Genomic DNA, 13,186 nt, shown 5'->3' with positions numbered 1-13,186 from the left:
TTTGTGTAGTTTATTAAACCGCCACCCTGTCCACCACTTCAGAGCCATTCCGTTTCCTAGATGTGCCATGATGGAAATTTAAGTGCTACATGTTTGGCACGCCCACTGCTGTTGCTTACCTTAGTCATCCAGCTACATAGCTGTAACACCGTGGCCTAAACTGAATGAAAATGATATTGTGAGCTGCGAGGTGGTCAAAATTGACTGGAAATTAGTAGAAATTAATGTTATTGAGGTTAATAATACTGTAGGAACAAAAACACCCCCAAATTCTGTGATTTTAGATGTTTTAATTATTTTAAAAAAAAATACAGATCCATACGGCACAAGGAAGGTTTTGGCAAAACAAATACAGATCCAAAACATGAAGGAGATACAGATCCAAAACAAGACCCCAAAACCTGAGACTTGGGCTGGCGCACGTCCCTAACTGTAATACACATTAGTGCACCCCTTTAAGCCACCATCGGTCACACAATTGAAACTTGCTCCAGCCTTATGGCAGGTGCAGTTCCACATATTGACCATGGCCTTCTATGCTTGTGGCTGTGAGACTGAGAATGCAGCCACTTGCATTGACACGCCTGCAGTCCTCCCATAACATGTCCACTAAAGAGGTCATTTTTGTAGGCACTACTAGCCACCTCGAAGTTCTCACCCAGAATGCCTGTCACTTTGATCCATATATATTTACCGTCTGACCTGATTGCAACAGCGCCATAGGGGAATGAAGGATTTTTTTCACATGCACAGTTGCAAATAAATTGCTCAAATACATGAACAACAGTGTGACATGATGACTTTGGGCCTTGTTCAGAGTTATACGCAGACCTGATGGTCAACTCCAGTGTTGAAAGATCTGTACATATCCATATCTCTGTGTGTGTCTAATCCTAATTCAACCATGTTGCAGTGGTTGTTATTAAATAAATGACTGTATTGAAGTCAGATTTAGAAAAACAATTAATTATTTATTATAAAACCACATCCGTTTACAGTTTGGGTCAAAATGCTTCAACAGAGAAATCATGGCGATACAATGATTTTTATAACATCAAGTTATGCCCCATTCTTATAAAACTCCCATATAAATTCATGCATCTTGAGTACAGTGTTATGCTCATATTAGGACAATTGGCAAAAACAAACAAGAAATATTCAGCAAAACACATCCTTGTGATGAGGTTGGCTTTTGCTTTCAACCATGTGTCCTTCCTAATACTAAAGTATACAATATCCATATTAGGAATTAAACTGGACTTCATGAGCCTTTTGGATGTGTGTACGTGGCATCCGAATGAGCTAATTAACTTGTTTTTGTACTAAATGTAGGCCAAAGGTACTTTAGTCTGTATAAAGTTCATATGAATATACTTTCCTATATAAGATGAATACAAGATGGGACTATAGTGGTGAATATTGTGATATATATATATATGCATGCACGGATATACGTGCTGTCCAGCAAAGCATATATTTGGGCCTTTAGAATGTTGCCTCTGTCACAGTATTTGACAGTTCCACCCTCTGATCAGGGACATTATCCATGTGCCCTGTCATCTCAGGGGAATTTCTGGGAACATATAGTTCACTGATGATCATTTCATATAGTACTGCTGTCCTGCATCTGGCAGCGGCCATCTGAATACAGCTTAGGCCACACATGTAGACAGTGTACATCAAAAGGATGGCTATAATGATCACAAGAATAAACCTCATCACAGAATACATCATCACATACAATGATGCAGGTGACACTGCATAAGATCACATGCAGTGTCAACATTTTGGGAATGGACAAGGTCAGCAGTGGGGATTGTTTTTTAAAACATGGAGTGCCACCCTCATTGTTTCGGCCATGCGGAGGCCTAGGTCTGCATCTTCCAGCACACATTTCCTGGACTTGGCAGTGGAGTTCCGCTGGTCATTCTGAGTAAGCTTGGGCCGACTCAGAGGGCCGATGGCAGCAACCTTCACAACCAATGATCTTGAAGGCAATCCAATGGAGCATCTTTGGACACAGCATTTGGATCTGCGATGCCAGCAGGAGTTTTTTTTTTCTTCTGAGACCTCCTATAGCATAAGCGTATTGATGGGAAGCAGTAGCGAGGAAAATACTGTAGTGTCTGTCTCTGAAGCAAGCACTTTGAATCAGGCCCAATACAGGTAAGTCCTGAGTTGATCTTCTTATTCACTCACTCTCCTTTATCTGTTCATTTTCCATAGTTGAAAGGTGAAAATGATAGAGATGCTAAGTAATGAGGCTTTCTTAGGCCATGCTGATCATTAGAAGGTACAAACAAAAAGTAAAAATGCATTGTAGCACACTTTTTTATTTCCACTAGGATGATATGATTCTTGATAACTTCAAATGTAATTCTGAAATATGCAGCTTTTAGGCATATGGACAATTTAAAATAAAAAGTAAGTTAGAATGATAGATTGTGTACCCAATTTTGAGTCATACTTATGGGATGGTATCATGATCCTGACGCTTGGAATGCCGGCAGTCATAATAACGACAGAGGCATCCTGACACTCTGGATCCTGACAACTGTAGGTAAGAATTCACTCCCTAATCTCCAAACCCCCTAACCCTAACCACTCCTTCCCGCAGCCTAATCCTAACCCTCCCTCCCCCGCAGCTCGATACTAACCCTTCCGGGGGGTGGCTAACTCTACGTTCCCCTCGCCGCAGTCTAACCCTAACACCCCCCGCCTGTGGCCTAACCCTAACCACTCCTTCCCGCAGACTAATCCTAACACTCCCTCCCCCGCAGCTCAATACTAACCCTTCCTGGAGGTGACTAACTACATTCCCCTCGCCGCAGACTAACCCTAACACCCCCCGCCTGTGGCCTAACCCTAACCCTCCCCCACACAGCCTAAACCTAACCCTCCCCCCCTCCAAGGCTTACATCGTTGCAGCCCGGGCAAACCCTCATTTGGGATCCCCCATTCCTAGCAGTGTAGGGATTCCAGCAGCGGTAATTCGACTAAATATACAAAAAGGGAATAAAGAAAAATAAAAAGTAATAATTTTTCAATGCAATTTTATTTTACCTTTGACACATACAATATAGTATTATTATTATTATTATTATTATTGCCAGTTATTTATATAGCGCACACATATTCCACAGCGCTTTACAGAGAATATTTGTCCTTTCACATCAGTCCCTGCCCCAGTGGAATTTACAATCTAGAGGGGTTAATTCAGAGTTGATCGCAGCAGCAGATTTGTTAGCAGCTGGGCAAAACCATGGCCCTCATTCCGAGTTGATCGGTCGCAAGGCGAATTTAGCAGAGTTACACACGCTAAGCCGCCGCCTACTGGGAGTGTATCTTAGCTTCTTAAAATTGCGACCGAAGTATTCGCAATATTGCGATCACAAACTACTTAGCAGTTTTAGAGTAGCTCCACACTTACTCTGCCTGTGCGATCAGTTCAGTGCTTGTCGTTCCTGGTTTGACGTCACAAACACACCCAGCGTTCGCTCAGACACTCCCCCGTTTCTCCGGCCACTCCTGCGTTTTTTCCGGAAACGGTAGCGTTTTCATCCACACGCCCCTAAAACGCAGTGTTTCCGCCCAGTAACACCCATTTCCTGTCAATCACACTACGATCGCCGGAGCGATGAAAAAGCCGTGAGTAAAAATACTATCTTCATGGTTAAATTACTTGGCGCAGTCGCAGTGCGAATATTGCGCATGCGTACTAAGCAGAAAAAAGCTGTGATGCGAAGAAATTTACCGAGCGAACGACTCGGAATGAGGGCCATTATTATAAAAGGAGAAAACAGAATTGTCCTGGGTGGTGCAGAAAAAGAGACCTTATTAAAATATTATTTTTATTTGTCATTCTTAAAATGTATATCTTAAATTATTAAGGTCTTCTTAATAAAATACAAATATAGCATTTTGAATAAAGTAAGAGATATAATTGTATATAAAATAATACTGGGGTAAATGTATCATCCGTCGTTATGGGGGAGAAGCGGTATCAGTGCTCTATACCACTTCTCCCCCAAGTATGAATGTGCCGGTACATGATATATTGGTCCGTATAGCTGTAAGATAGCACGCTGATATGCATTGGCAATGTATAAAGGGTAAGCAGCGCTGACCGTTCCGACAATTGCAGTTATCGATATCAACAGCTGCATGGTGGTGTTGCCCTATCTCCAAAGCAGGGACAGAGCTGTCTCTTGCTGTGGCATGCACTGGCTCCAGACTGGGGATCTTGCGCGAGTTGCGTGATCCTGTCACGGTGTGAGCTCAGGGGGGCATTGCTGGATGAGGAAGTTTTCACCTGCCTTGTAAATGATTGCTGCTTTAAAAGAAAAGTCACAGATCGGCCGACACCTCACACCTCCGGAAAACTCAGACCCTATAACATACAGTATGCCCTAAGTGTTATAGTGGAAAATCCTCCCTGGAGTTCCCTATATTTTTGTTGGACCACTGTCAATGTGACTGAATGCGTTAGAGTCTACAAGTTTTATGGGTATTTTTAATTAAAGCCAAATCCATTCCGACATGCATTTGTTGGAATGGATCCGACAGGAACTATTCAATGAACAGCCAAATCTGACATGATTTGGCCGTTCCCGATAATCTCAATCCGACTTTTCAAAAAGTCAGATTGAGTAGGTGAGGGAGCTGAGAGGAGGAGACGGGGAGAACAGCGTGGAGAGCAGGAACCCAACACTACAGCAGCATAGCAGGAGGATGGGACACTGCCACCAGACCTCACGGCAGCATCCATCCGGCTTCAGCAAGTGGGACCTTGCTTGCTGGACATGGGTAGATGCTGCCGTGAGTAGCTGCGGTGCCCGATCCTCCTGCTATGCGGCTGTAGCGCTGGGTTCCTGCTCTCCCCGTCTCCTCCTCTCAGCTCCCTCACCTACTCAATCTGACTTTTTTAAAAGTCGGATTTGGATTGTCGGATTTGGCCCCATTTCCGACAGAAGCACGTGGATTATGCCGATCCACGTGCTTTCCGGCAAGTCAAAATCCTGACTTGTCGGAAAATTCAGGGGTTTATTCCAGTGGTCTTCAAACTGTGTGCCGTGGCACCCTGGGGTGCCTCAGGACACTTGCAGATTTGTGGTCCAGGACCAACTTAAATTATTTATGGTCAATGTTACAGGGAAAAACAGTTCAGGTGGCTGCCAATAATAAAATATAATAAAATATGTGGAGAAACAGAAGCAACTCTTGGCCCTCACCACACAATTGAACCTTAGGATGACATATAAATACAATTTACTTACAGTAATTGAATATTTCTTTCTACATTTTTCAATAAAAAACGCCTGGGGGTGCCGTGAAAAATATTATGATACTCTAGAGCTCCGTGATTCAAAAAAGTTTGGGAACCACTGGTCTATTGAATAGGTCAAAACCCTTTCCAACCTAAAAAGTTGAAAACTGCCATCTTTCCGACAGACAGCAGCTTTTGACAGCAATTGAATATACCCCTAAATGTTCAATATAATTTGTTAGATTAAAGTCACAGTGATTAGAACAGTTCTATTATTATTACAGTAACCACATTTTCTCACGTATATCCAATATGGCATTGTGTCATTATACACATGCCCACAAAGGTAACTGTTGCCAATCATTGCTAAGTACATCAATCATCAATAAGTGGATGTTTGTGGTTTAGTAGTTCATCAATCAGAGTTTCTTATGTGCCAGTGTTACAAAGTAAAATAAATATGTGCAAGTTCTGTATGATTTAATACATTAGTTGCTTGTGCATCACTGTGTTTCTTATGCCCCTTAATGTGCATACACACTAGACAATATTGTGTACAATGTGCACCATCTGGACACATCGTTCACAATATCATCCAGTGTGTATGCACTATGTCACTGATGATGCACGCTCGTGTGCATTGTCTGCGATATTGCCAGCTAAGGCCATGCTACTGAATCCAGCATGGCACCCACTCCCCCACCCGCTGTCGTTTATCACTTCCAGCGTCAGAAAGTGTGTATGCGCTTGCTGATGCTGGTTAACCCACCCGGTACCATCTCGGACAACATTGCATCTTAGCGAGTAATCCTAGTGTGTACAGAGCCTTAAAGTTGTCGTGGCTGACAGAGTTTCTCCTACAGTGTATATTGGAGCTCACTCATCGACATCCATCCGTTCTCAAAGATAGGGCTGTTGGTGCACAGGTATATTTATCAAAGGTTCAAATCCTCCTTCGGACAAGCATGTTAAGTGTCACATATTGGCGGTCATTCCGAGTTGAGCACAGCTACGATCATAAACTCAGATATGTGGGGGGACACCCAGCACAGGGCTAGTCTGCCCTGCATGTCAGTGCCGCCCCCCCCCCCCCCCCCCGCACAAATACAAAAGCATCACACAGAGGTGATGCCTTAGTATCTGTGGAGTAACTCCCGGCCAGCGCAGCTTCTGCGGCTGGCCGGGAGTTGTGTGTCTCTGACACTGGCCGCAGCGGCTGCGTGAGACATCACGCAGCCGCCGCACTATGCCCCCCCAGCGGTCTGGCCAGTCCTGCGTTGGCCGGACCGCGCCTACTAAACGGCGGCTTAATGCCGCCGTTCAGCCCCCTCCCGCTCAGCGACTGCCTCTGTCTCAGAGGCGATCGCTGGGCACCGACGACTGCCATGCGCCGGCGGACTGCGGCACCGGCGCATGCGCAGTTCCGACCCGATCGTTGTGCTGCAACAAACTGCAGCGAACGATCATTGTTATAACACAGAGGTCATAATTGTACACAGCATTAATCTGAAGTTCATTTCGCAGTGTGTGCCCAGGCAAAGCTATACTGTGAAACGCACATGTTTTATTGTATACAGTTTCAATAAAACACAGGAGGTTTTGGCACTTAATACACATTTATTATAAAGATATTACAGAGTTAATATCATATTCAGTATTCTTTTAAATATAATCAAATTTCTTTCTCTATTCACATTCTATGTCTTTATTTTATTTAGCAGATTTTAAGAACGTAAGTCAAAAAATGTATTTATGTGACAAATGAAAGTTATATTTTAATAAGATCTATTTTGTGCACCATCCAGGACAATTCTGTTTTCTAGTTTCGTAATACTATTGTTGGCTTTATTTAAAGCCTACAAAACTGAGGATGGCACTGCACACTTTATAATGAAGAACCTGACATGGCAGGGGATCCGGACTGAAAGTCGACAGTAACTAGGTCGACAATGTCTAGGTCGACCACTATTGGTCGACAGTAACTAGGTCGACAGGGTGTATAGGTCGACAGGGTCTTTAGGTTGACATGTTCTAGGTCGACAGGTCAAAAGGTCGACATGAGTTTTTCACAATTTTTTTATTTTTTTGAACCTTTTCATACTTAACGATCCACGTGGACTATGATTGGAACGGTAATCTGTGCCGAGCGAAGCGGTAGCGGAGCGAAGGCACCATGCCCGAAGCATGGCGAGCGAAGCGGTGCACTAATTGGGGTTCCCGGTCACTCTACGAAGAAAACGACACCAAAATAACATTAAAAACTCATGTCGACCTTTTGACCTGTCGACCTAGAACATGTCGACCTAAAGACCCTGTCGACCTAGACACCATGTCGACCTAGTTACTGTCGACCAATAGTAGTTGACCTAGACATTGTCGACCTAGTTACTGTCGACTTTCAATACCACACCCCATTGCAGAATCCAACAATAATAAATAGACTTAGAAACATAAAAACAGAATGTGGCAGCAGTTAAGAACCACTTGGCGCATCAAGACTGCTACTTTTTTCCCTTTTGGTAACCTCAACCCTATTTGCTTCTTTTGATCTTTTTAATGATATTCTTATGTCTATCCCATGCATGTTGAACCTACCTCCCTCCATTTTCAGAATGTGTACTTGCATTCACTTTCAGACAGCCAGGAAGTGCTAGCTGCCTCTTTGTACATAGGGGGTCATTCTGAGTTGACCGCTCACTAGCAGTTTTTAGCAGCCGTGCAAACGCTATGCCGTTGCCCACTGGGAGTGTATTTTAGCTTAGCAGAAGTGCGAACGAAGGGATCGCAGAGCGGCTACAAAAAAATGTGTGCAGTTTCAGAGTAGCCTCAGACCTACTCAGCGCTTGCGATCACTTCAGAAAATTCAGTTCCTGATTTAACGTCATGAACACGCCCTGCGTTCGCCCAGCCACGCCTGCGTTTTTCCTGGCATGCCTGCATTTTTCCGAACACTCCCTGAAAACGGTCAGTTGACACCTAGAAACGCCCTCTTCCTGTCAATCAGTCTGCGGCAGCCAGTGCGACGGAAAAGCATTGCTAGACCCTGTGTAAAACTACATCGTTCATTGTAATGGTACGCTGTGCGTGCGCATTGCGCCGCATGCCCATGCGCAGAAGTGCAGAGTTATTGTCTGATCGCTGCACAGCGAATGAATGCAGCTAGCAAACAACTCGGAATGACCCCCATAAAACCCTGTGTATTTCTTTATGGGTGAGATTTCTTTTGTAAAGTCCTGTCTGCAGTATGTATAAGCTACAGTGAGGCTTTGGTATGAGTTTTCGCAATATTTTTTTCCCTGGTAAAGTTGATATATTTAGATTTTTTTTTTCAGTTTTCATTTTTTATTACATTTTCACAGCAACAGAAAAAATGTGGAAGGGGTAGAAAAACAGGGTAAGACACAAAGGCCAGTGTATTTTAGTGAACACATAACTATTACAAATTCACAGATACAACGAAAAGCTTCTTAGTAGAAAACAAAAAGGAATCACCAATCAATACTTAGGTATCATTAAACAGGGCATATGAGTATGCATATCAAGGTTTAGGTACATTGACCGGGCAATGGTGATAGTGTTTGAGAGCTTGCCACCCCATTGGCCAACTTCTTTTCAGTCCAATACTCATTCCACCCAAACCAGCATATCAGAGGGTTCAATACAGATGATCAGCAAGAATATCCCCTGTTTCAATCTCATAGTGAGCCTGTACCTTTGATTCAGTGGTGACCACACACAGTAGAACATGGAGCACCAGTGGAGGTTAGTCAGAATAAATATACTATATGTGCTACTACTTTTCTATCATTATTAGTATGGTCCCCATGGTATATAGATGTAAACAGTCATCAAGGTGCCAAGGCCTAGGTAAGGCCTTTTGAGCAGGGCTGCCATCAGAAATTATGGGGCCCGGGACTGACCCCCCCCCCCCACCACCACCACCACCAACACCACTCACAGTGTCTCATTCCCCCTGCATTAACAAAACTTCACTTTTTGATGGGGCCTGGGTTGTTGCAGTCAGTATTGGGGGGCTGAGCCAGCTGGCAACCACGGCATGGAGGGATAGAGCTGCGGTCATATTCTTACTACAGACAGAGCCGGCCGTGAGCCCATCAGAGCTCATGGACCATCAGCAAATCAAGAGCTTCCACTCAGCAGTTCCTGATTGGCTGTTGTTATTTGAGCTCTGATTGGCTGCGGGTGTCTCTGAAGTGTGTACTGTAGTAAGAATATGACCGCAGGTCTGTCCCTCTTTGGCCACCTGCCGATGCACAGGCAGTCAGCTGACCTAGCCCCCTTATCCTGACTGCAACCACCTGGGACCCATCTCATTCCAGTCCTGGTATTGGAGTACCCACCGTTTCCCCTTGATTGCGGTCCTGCATGTGAGTGCCTACATCCCATTGCAAACTAAGAGGTGAATATTCAGACTATACCAAGGGCAGGATAGAAGCCACCCTAATCTGTGCAATATTGTACCCTCCATACATCATAAAGGCCATAAAGGTCATAGTCAACCAAAACTAAACTTAATGTGTGAGAATGATCCTGAGGATAGGGAGGTCTCAACCTTACTGTTGAAGAGGATCTATCCATTGCAATATCTGCTATAGGAGCATATTAAAGTCACCAAAGAGTAAAACAAACCATTTACAAAATATCTGTAAAAAAGAATTCTGCAAAATGCCACCTGCCCAGTGTTAGGAAGGTGCATTGTCACTAAACTGACCACTTGGGTCTCCAAATTCTTAATCAAAATCAAATAATAGCCATCCTTCTTCTGTGAATTGTTGGTCAAGGGTGAAATTACTTGTACAAGAAATTAGAATTTACCCAAGCTTTTTTAGTGGGCCATTGGATGTATAGCAGTGAGGGTGATGAGAATCAAAGAATTTAGGATGGGATTATCACAGATTGAGTTGTCTCTTGTTCATTGAGTTTAAGGAGAGAAGTTTAATCATAATATAGAGAAAAGGGTATAGTAAAAAATGAATATGGCAATTAGTTTTACTATGAGAACAGCAACAGTTGTACCTCTAGAGAGGGACATAGGAGGCGGAAAGAATAAGAGGTTAAAAGCCAAGAAAATAAAAAAAATTGAAAATAAAAAAAACTTTAGTTCTCATAAGGGGCTAGACGAGGACACCAACCAAGGTGGCACAAAAAAATCCCTAATTTTGTGCTCAAGGTGGTCGGTACAGCAACCTAGCACATCAACGGTCTGTTGACCATGGTGGTGTCTGTCTTGAAAGATGCCAAAAGTTGCATCATTGAACCTACCACGAGAGGCACTTTAAATAGCTTGTCAAGGAAAGACAACCATACCACATGAAGAATGCCCCTTAGCACCTTGAAACAGTGGCAGTTGTTTGTATAAACTTACAGGAGGCACATGTGCAGGCTCTTTATGATTCTTGGGCACCATGTGTGTAGGTGAAAGAAATGTACATTAAAGTCACAAAAATCCCCAAAATGTGGATGGGAGAATGTTAGATAAATGTAGAAACAGGCAACAGAACATATATGAGGTGTGGCGGAATCTTATAGATGGTCAATTACATGGTAATGTGAGAGGTGCAACTATTAAAGGTTATTGAGGAAAGTTCAGCAGGCACACAAACAGCAGGGGAGACACCCTGAGTAGAGGAGGCTCCAACTCAAAGGCATTTGCTGGTAGAGAAATGCAGTCACAGTCCTGCGCACAGTTCCAAGATGGTGGCTCCCCCTATAAGTCAGCTGCAGCCGCCTTAACACTAGTAGGTGTGGTGGTGCTACAGTGAATGCAAAGGCAGGAGATAACATGGCATGTCCAGGTCCCGGCCATCAGCTGGAAGACCTACTGGCTGATTCCACCACACCAGTCTTGTGTCTTGGCCACTTGAAATTGAGCCCATGGCTTCACCTTTTTTGCAATTAGGCCTCAAACTCCAGCAGCGCCAGCTGTGGCATCATATTGTGGATTAAGGGTCCCAATTGAGTCAGTGGAACAGCAACACCAGATGGGCAACAGATGATGCGGGTTAGCCATGCTTTTCTGCCCTAATTTACTCCAAATGCAGAAGCTGCAACTTGAAACTTCCTCTTATTTCAGCCTCTAGGCCATACCACACTTTTTAACTATTCTAACATATTGCAATGCATTGCTATCTGTTGTATAGTTTACTGAATTTGAAACAGAGTGTTGCAGGCTCCTCTGCCCATAGAGCAGAATGAAATACTGTATGTAGCAAAGACTGACAAAAAGATCAGCCTCACCAGAGGTTAGCAACATGTATGCAGTAGGTTATTCCAGAAGCTGGACTGCGAGAAGAACATGAATCAACAATTTGGTTTTCATTTTGGTGAAATCTGGCCAACATGTGTCATTGTTACCCAAGTAGTTATGTATTTGTACAGTGCAGCTTTTATCTCCTGATTCCTTAGACTATATATTATTGGGTTTAGTAAAGGTGTTCCAGTTGTGTATAAAGGAGAAACAATCGTGTTGACATTATACGAGTGAAGTTTGGATGGGATCATATAAACGTTCATCAATGTCCCATAATATGTGCTCACCACTATCAAGTGGGAACTACATGTAGAAAAAGCTCTTTTTCTTCCAAAAGTTGACGAAATCTTGAGGATGTTGAGAAAAATAGAGACATATGTAAATGTTATAAAGAAAAATGGAAAAATTATGAATGGTATGGTCAGCATAAAGTCTATAATGTCCAGAGTGGTGTGATCAGAACAAGTCAACTCCAGAAGGGGAGCAAGGTCACATAAGTAATGGTCTATGATATAGGGACCACAGAATTTAAAATTACACACAAACGCAAGTAACAATAAAGCTACTATAAATCCTATGAACCATGGCCATACAGCCAAGTGCAGGCGAAGCTTGATATCCATGATGGAGTAATAGTGGAGCGGTTTGCAGATGGCCAAGTATCGGTCATAAGACATCGCTGTGAGAAGAAGGCATTCTGCTGTTGTTGTGCCACTATAAAAGAATAGCTGTGTAAGGCAGCCAGTGGCACTGATGAAACTTCCACCACTTTTTAGAATTTGCAGCATTTTAGGAGTTATGGTTGAGGAAAGAAGAATGTCAGAAAAGGAAAGGTGACTGAGGAAGAAGTACATTGGGGAATTTAGACTTTGAGCCTTTGCCACCAGCATGATAATGGTGAGATTTCCAACTAGTGTCAAAAGAAAGACAATCAGAAACACCACAAGCAATAAAACATTTAATATATGATGAGTCTGAAACCCCAAGAGGAAGAATTCAGTCACTGTTGTCTGGTTGGCTTCTTCCATCTTTTGAAAGCAGGGAATAAAAAAACAATAGTTTGCATAAGTTTTCATAGATTCATTCTAACCATTATTTAAGTCATCATGGACGTATCTATCAAGAATGGGGTTTTCAAAGATCACACAAAGCATCACTTAAGTTTAAATCCTACTTTTCAAATAATAAATAATATCATCTTCCCATTGCCATAAAGCAAGGACAAGCGTATTTATTTATATTTTCCTAACATATTTTAATAGATGACTTTCATACAGATCGAACAAATATTTAATTAGATATGTAACACACTACTTTGGATGGGATGCGGTTAGGATTCCAGCGGTCAGGATCAGAATACCAACATCTGGATTCCAACATCAGCCATAATGCCATAATACCAACACCCGGCATCCCGATTGTTAATATGCCGACCACTGTTAGTTAGCACATGGGGGGGGGAATAGATAGGTTTAGGCACCACCGGGGAGTGTTAGGGTTAGGCTGTGGCAGAGGGAGGGTTAGGTTTAGGCTGCAGCAGAGGGAGGGTTAGTTTTAGGCACCACCAGGACTATTGTGGAAGGGTAAGTCTACTTACCTACCCCAAGTTGGGATTCTCTCTATCGGGATTCTCTCTATCGGTATTACCG

The sequence above is a fragment of the Pseudophryne corroboree genome, chromosome 6 (assembly GCF_028390025.1).
Source record: "Pseudophryne corroboree isolate aPseCor3 chromosome 6, aPseCor3.hap2, whole genome shotgun sequence".
NCBI lineage: Eukaryota > Metazoa > Chordata > Amphibia > Anura > Myobatrachidae > Pseudophryne > Pseudophryne corroboree.
This window is presented reverse-complemented; position numbering follows the sequence as displayed.